General features: G+C 37.4%; 1 pseudogene; it reads right to left on the bottom strand.

Moving 5' to 3' along the window:
- Positions 1-6453: 6453 nt before the first annotated feature.
- LOC102850015 lies at positions 6454-7025 on the bottom strand (annotated as a pseudogene).
- Between the last annotated feature and the right edge of the window lie 1027 nt (positions 7026-8052).

The following is an 8052-nucleotide window of genomic DNA, read 5'->3' as shown; positions in this document are numbered from 1 at the left end:
AGAAGGAGAATTGATGCCTTTGAGATGTGGTGCTGGAGAATAGTATTGAGGGTACCATGGACTGCTAGGAAAACAAACAGATTCATCCTGGAAAGAGTTAAACCGAGCAGTTCCTCGGAGGCAAGGATTCTGAGGCTCTGTCTAACATACTTTGGACATGTTGTAAGGAGGGACCGGTCCTTGGAGAGGACATCATGCTTGGTAGGATGGAGGGACAGCGCAGGAGGGGAAGGCCCTCTATGAGGTGGATTGACTCAGTGACTGGGGTAATTGAGATGGGTGTGTAGGAGACAGTACAATTGGCACAGGGCAGAGCAGAGTTTAGGGCTGTTGTACATAGGGTAAACCACACAATGTTCCCTTGTTCGGTTCAGACAATAGCTTCCTTTTCTAGGCATAGATTTTTGTATTAGCACAAGTATTCTAGGATTCCCATTCTTCTCAATATTAGCCATAATTTGTTATGATAAGCCAAATGCCTTTGACTAGTCAATAAAACACAAATAGCTATTCTTCTGGTATTCTCTGCTTTCAGCCAGGATCCATCTGACATCAGCAGTGGTATCTCTGGTACTGCAACCTCTTCTAAAGCCAGCTTGAACTTCTGGTGGTTCCTAGTCAGTGTACAGTTCTAGCCATTATAAAATGATCTTCAACAATATTTTGCTTGAGTGAGATATTAATGATACTATTCAATAATTTCCACATTCTATTCAATCACCTTTCTTGGGAATGGGGACAAATATGGATCTCTTCCTGTCAGTTGGACTTTGGAAGACAACTGTGAGTTGTCTTCCAAATTTCCTGGTATAAACTGATGACTTCATCCAGAGCTACAACTGTTAGTTGAAACACATCAATTGGTATTCCATCAACTCCCAGGGCCTTATTTTTTGCTAATGCCTTTAGTGTAGCTTGAAGGTCATCCTTCATTATCATTGACTCTTGTTCACATAGTACTCTCATGGTACTCAGTGGTAAGAAATTGTGCTGTCAATACAAAAGTACACGGTTCAAATCAATCAGTTGTCTGTGGGGAAAAGATGGACAATCCCCCATGTGGTTTACTGCCTCTGAAAATCTGCAGAAGGGTCAGCAATGGGTTGTTTCTGACTCATTGGTATCTAGCAAAAATAATATATATTAAAGCAGACTCTACCATCTTTCTCCCACAGAACAGCTGGTGGTGGTGTTGCTAGGTGCCCTCAAGTCTACTGCAACTCATAGCGACCCCACAAACAACAGATCTGAACCTTGCCCTATCCTGCACCATCCTACCATGCTTGAACCCATTATTACAGTGTGTCAACCCATCTTATTGGTGATTTTCTTCTGATTCTCCACTAGCAAGATGTCCATTTCCAAGGACCGGCACCACACATCCAAAGAATGTGAGATGATGGTTCACCATTCTTGCCTCTCAGAAACATCCTAATTGCACTTCCTAGTGGTGAGAACTTTCATTTTCTTGGTATTGAGATGCAATTTATATTGAAAGCTCAGTCTTTGATCTTCTACAAGTGCTTCAATTCCTCCTCACTTTCAGTATGCAAGGTTGTGTTATCTACATACTGAAGGTTATTGATGAGCCTTCCTTCAATCCTGATGCCACATTTTCTTCAAAGTCTGTTTTCTCACATGATTTATTCAGCATATAAATTGAATAGGTATTAAAAAAAAGATACAACCCTGATGCACAACTTGATTTTAAACTATGCATTATTCCTTTGTTCTATTCACGCAACAGCTTTTTTTTTAAAAAAAATTTATTTTACTGAAAGGTAACATAGTATGGAATTTATTTCATTAATTCATACACATTTTCCTCTTTCCTTGCCCCAATTCACTTTGTAATGAACATCTTTTTCCAAGCCTCTTAATCTATGTATATGTTTCATATGCACACAATTGTTTTTTTTATTTTATTTTTTTTTTTGCACACAATTGTTTTTTAATTCTCATTCTTCTCAATATTACCCATAATTTGTTGTGATCCATGCACGCTAATGCCTTTGCTTTGTCAATAAAACACAAATAGACATCTTTCTGGTATTCTCTGATTTTGGTCAAGATCCATTTGTCATCAGCAATGATATCCCTGGTGTCATGGCCTCTTCTAAACCCTGCTTGAATTTCTGGCACTTCTATTGATGCACTGTTGCAATTATTTTTGGATAATCTTCAACAAGATTTTACTTGAATATTATACTAGAGATACTGTTTGAATATCCACATTCTATAGGATCACTTTTTTTAAAATGGAAACAAATACTTATCTCTTTCAGTCAGTTGGCCCAGTAGTTGTATTCTAGATTTCCTGGTACAACGTGTTGAGCACATCCAGGACTGCATCTATTTGTTGAAACATGTTAATTAGTATTTCATCAATTCTCAGTATCTAGTATTTTTTCCAATGCTTTCACTTCCACTTGAACTTCTTCCTTCACCACTATGGGTTCTTGGTCATATTTCCTTAAATGATTTTGTGACAACCAATTCTTTTTGATGCAGTGACTCTGTACTCTTTCCATCATCTTTTGATGCTTCTGCCTCATTCACTATTTTGCCCATCCTTTAGTATTGCAACTCAAGGCTTGAATTTGTTATTCAGTACTTTCTATGCAAAAGTATTTTCTACTTAAGAGATGCGGAGTTCTTCCCTTTTTATTTTCTAACTACAGTTCTTTGCACATTTTGTTGTAAGAAAATTCTCACTCCTAGGCCAATAGGAAAAATAAATGGAAAAAAAGATTTACGTTAACAATGATTTATTCTTTTTTGGATTCACAATAAATACTTGGTACCAGAAGTCAAGAAATCTAAAGACAAGTAGCTTTGGGAAAATCTGTTGTTAGGGACCTTTCCGAAGTGCTGATGAGCAAGGACACCAGTTTAAAGACCAAGGTATGCCTGATTCAAGTGATAGTCCTTTTAATTGTTTGCTAAGAATCTGAAAATTGAAAAATTACTAAGAATCAATGCATTTAGTGGTGGTGTTGAAGAAGAGTACTGCAAATCCCATAGACTGCCAAAAGAAAAAGTCTGTCTTGGAGCAAATGTGACCAGGGTGCTCCTTGGAAGCAAGGATGGTGAATGTTTGTCTCTCATACTTTGGGTATGTTGTAAGGAGAGGCCAGTCCTTGGAGGGTTAGAGGGTCATGCTTGGAAAGGTAGAAGGTCATTGTAGTAGAGAAAAACTTTCAGCAAGATGGACTGACACAGTTACAGTAACAATGTGCTCAAGTATATCAGAGATGATGAGGATGGCACAGAAAAGGGCTAGGTTCACAGGGTTGCTATGAGTCACAGTCAGCTTGAAAGCACCTACCCCCAACTCAACCCCAAACTCCAATCCCACAACTCAAAAGCATCTGATCTTCCTTATTCATTATCCAGCTTACAGATACAATTGAAAAAACAAAAAACAAAGTGGTTAAAATCTGTAATTACAATCACTGTAAAAAGACTGTAATTACAATCACTGTAAAAAGAATGGATTTTTTTTAAAACCAACTATATACTGGTAGGACCAAGACCTTGAATAGATTGAAAAGTAAAATGATGGGGAAAATACTCCATCTAAACAATATCCAGAAGAAAGACGACTAATCAGTAAATTTGCAACATAATCCGTTAGAAGAGATAAAGGTGGGCATTACATAGAAAGGAAAAGGTCCATTTATCAAGATTTATCAGGCATTCGAAATGAGCACTTGAGTATATGAAACAAACTGAAGGGGAAAATGTAATGGTTGGAGATTTAAGACAACATTTTCAGTATTAGAGCAGCTAGAGAGGTGAGCACAGAAATAGGACCTGAACAAGCCTGTAAACCAACTAGACTTAACCCACAAAGAGGATTTTGCTGAACAAAAGCATAGCATACAACCTACTCCAGAACATATAGATCATTCTCCAAGTCCTGATAAATTTTAAAATAGGTCATATAAAACATAATGGAGTGAATAGAGAAGTGGGGGAAATTTAAAAAAATCCAAAAATTTTAAAAAGTACAAACTTACAGGAATTAAATGACATATTTCGCAGTGGGTCAAAAGGGAAAAAATACCGAAAGATATATAAAAAGTATTTTAAACATCAAATAAAAAAAATGTAAAGACACCATACCAAAACTTAGTGGAGGCAGGACTCAGAAGAAAATTTACAGCAGTAAATACCTTCATGATAAAAGAAGAGAGATCACAGGTCAGCATCCTTGAACTAGAAAAAAAACAGCCTGAACATATCAAAAAGGAGGAAATAACAAGGATCTGAGCAAAAAATAATTAAATAAAAAGCAAAAATTAACAGAGTCATGCTGCAAAACCAGAACTTGGTTCCTTGAAAGATCAATAATAAATATAGACTGCCCCCCCATAAAAAGATGCAAATAACCGAAATACATTTTTTTTCAAAATACATTTTCAAGTGCCTAGTAAAGATTATAAACAATGTTGTGGTGGTGGATGATTGTCGTCAAGTTGGGCACGACTCATAGCGACCAGATGAACAAAAGACCAGAAGCCTTTTTGTAACTAATAATTTCTCAAAGTTCATAAGAGTTTTGAGAGGCATGTTGTTTAGGACATGGATGCCACTCCTGCTTCCAAACAATGTTAACAACTGTAAATAAGTGGACATACTGTTAAGAGGAAATAGAAATCTCAGCAGACTCCAGTGAAGAGAGAAATCAGTGTTCAAAAACAACACACCAACACAAAACCAACCATCCTTGTCCAGACAGGATCACTGGGAAAAGCTATCAAACATTTAGAAATTGTCACTGCTTAAGCTTTTCCAAAACAGAAGTTATAGAAATATGTACAATCAATGACTGATTCATTGCAAATGCCTTTTGTAAGAAACAGTGGCTATACATGTGGGACCTCGTGGTCTACACAGAAATCAGATTGACTGCAGCTGCAGAAAAAAACTGATGGAGAAACTCAATGTCAGCTGTGAAAGCGAAGCCAGATGCTGATTGTGGAAAAGACCATTAACTACTTATATGCAACTTCAAACTGAAGCTAAGAATAAAAATCAAATCCATAAGAACCCAAGTTTGACCTCGAGTCTATCCCACGTGAATTTAAAGATCATTTCAGGAACAGGTTTGAGGCTTTGAACACTTATGAGTGAAGACCAGATGAGCTGTGGGAGGATATCAAGAATATCATCCATGAAGAATGCAAAGAGTCAATACAAAGATGGAAGATGAAGACACTCTAAATATTGCACTAGGGTGCCAAGAAGCCAAAGCAAAGGGAAGGAATCAAGATGAGAAGGAGCTGAACAGGAAATTACAAAGGGCAGCTTGGGAAGAAAAGTATTATAGTGAAATGTGCAAAGAGCTGGAGTGAGAAATTCAAAAGGGCTGACCTTGCTTGGCATTTTTAACCTGAAGGAATGGAAGAACAAATTCAAGTTCAAAGTTGCAATACTTAAGGATGCTATGGGCAGAATGTTGAATAACCCAGTATGCAACAAAAGAAGATAAAACAAGTACACAGAGTCACTGTACCCCAAAAAATTGGCTGATACAGAATATCATTAAACAGCATATGGTCAAGAGGCTTCTGTTTGGCTCTACAATCAACACTCTTGGTACCAGCATCCAGGAAATCAAAAGGCGAATTGCATTTGGGAAGATCTGCATCAGGGACATCTCCAGAATTACTGAAGAGCAATGATGTTAGTCTGGAGACTAAGGTGCACCTGATCCAAACCATTGTTATGTGCCTTCAAGTTGCTTGCAAATCATAGTGACCTTTTGTACAACAGCCCTAAACCCTGCTCTGTGCCAATCCTACCATCTCCGACACACCTACCCCCACTACTCCAGTCACCGAATCAATCCACCTCATAGAGAGTCTTCCTCTCCTACGCTGTCCCTCCACCCTCCCAATCATGATGTCCCTCTCCAAGGTCCCTCCTTGCAACATGTCCAAAGTATGTCAGACAAAGTTTCAGAATCCTTGCCTCCAAGGAACAGCCTGGTTTCACCCTCTCCAGGACGAGCCTGTTTGTTCTCCTAGCAGTCCATGGTATATTCAATACTCTTCTCCAACACCACAGCTCAAAGACATCAATTCTCCTTCTTTTTTTGGTTTTTTTTTTTTATTAAATTTTATTAGTTTTAATGAAAAAAAAAAAGAAAAAACAAAGACATTTTATTCTTTATATTGATTGTTGCTCTATAACACTTTGGAGAGGCCTTGGAGAGCAGATTTTCCTAATAAAACACATCTTTTGATTTCTCAATCGATATTAACATGGGTGTGGATTGAAGTAAAATGAGGTAGTAAGAACACTTTAATCTTCTATCATAATGCTGCCTATTGGTCAAGGGGTGAGGATTTTTTTTTTTTAAAAGTCAACAAAGTCTTTTTTCTATTGTTAATACATAATGTTTTGAAGAGAACAACTTGAAATAAATCAGAAAATGTCTTCATATTAATCCTTCTTTTCATATACTTCAAATTTATACTTAATGCCTTTTTCTTCCTGAATATCAGAAGCAACACCTGGGTACTTTGGAAGAAGTTTGTATTTCTGTAAGTCAATTTCAGGGAAAAAAATGTGTCACTTTCAAATTCCTGCATTATCCTTGTCACAAACAGTCCAAGATGGCCTGGTTGATTCATGGCTTCCTGGTAAACCAAACTGCCTCCTACTATCCAAACCATGTCCACTTTATTTCTTAATTCTGGTTGCTCAATAAGTTTTAAGGCCTCATCCAGACTTTTAGCAAGAAAATGAGCTCCTTGTGGGGGTTCTTTGAGTTCTCTACTGCGGACTATATTAATCCTATCTTTCAAAGGTCTATTCTTCTCAGGGATGGAGAACCAGGTCTTCCTACCCATAATCACCAAATTCTGTTTCCCTTCTACTGAGGAGGTTGTGGTCATGGTCATTCTCTGGAAATAGTTGAACTCATTCCTGAGCGGGGGCCAGGGTAGGTCTCCGTTCTTGCCAATGCCCATGTTCTGGGACACAGCAACGATGCAATTTAGCGGGCGAACCATGACTGCAACAGGCAACTCTTCCGAGCTCGCTGACAAAATCTCGGATTTTTGTTTTCTTGAGGTTTATATCTAATCTATATGGAAGGCTGCTGTCTTTGATGTTATGCAGCATGTGTTTCAAGCCCTCTTCACTGAAAGTGCAAACAAGGTTGTATTATTTGTATAATGCAGGTTGTTGATGTGTCTTCCTCCAATTCTGATGCCATGTTGTTCTTCATACAGTTTCTTGACTTACTCAGCATAAAGATTGTATTGCCATATAAAAAGACACAATCCTGACCCACACTTTTCCCAATTTTACACATGTAGCATTACCTTATTCTGTTTCTTGATGTAGGGTTAGGTTTAGTATGAGCACAACTACATTTTCTGAGATTCCCATTATTCTCAACATTATCCACAATTTGTTATTATTCACATAGTCAAATGCCTTTGTAAATTAAACACATCAAAGTGTGTCTAATGTTTTCTGCTAAGATTCACCTGACATCAGCAGTAATATTCCTCATGCCATGGCCTCTTCTGAATCCAGCTCGAATTTGTGACAGTTTGCCATCAGTTGTTTTTAAAATAATCTTCAGCAAGACTTTATTTGCAAGGGTAATTAATGATACTGTTTTATAATTTCCATTCTGTTGGATCACCTTTTTGGAAATGGGAACAATATTGACTTCTTCAAGTCAGTTGGCCAGGTAACTGGCTTCCAAATTTATCTGCACTGACTAAGTCAAGCATGTTCAGGGCTGCATCTGTTTGTTGAAACATGTCACCTGGTATTTCATCAATTCCTGAGGTCTTATTTTTTGCCAATGCCTTCAGTGCAACTTGAATGTCTTCCTTCATTACCATTGTTTTTTTATCATATTCTACTTCCTGAAATGGTTCCATGTCAACCAATTCTTTTTGCATTCCATCTTATTTTGATGCCTCCTTTATCATTCAAGGATACTTATTGAAAAGATCAAAGGCTACAGTTTTCAATATGGATTACATTTCAACATCAAAAAAACAAAAATTAAAAAAAAAA

Source organism: Elephantulus edwardii, unplaced genomic scaffold (genome assembly GCF_000299155.1).
Source record: "Elephantulus edwardii isolate Elephantulus edwardi_28Jun2011 unplaced genomic scaffold, EleEdw1.0 scaffold00353, whole genome shotgun sequence".
Lineage (NCBI taxonomy): Eukaryota > Metazoa > Chordata > Mammalia > Macroscelidea > Macroscelididae > Elephantulus > Elephantulus edwardii.
Note: the sequence above shows the minus strand (reverse complement) of the source record. Positions and strands in the feature narration are given on the sequence as shown.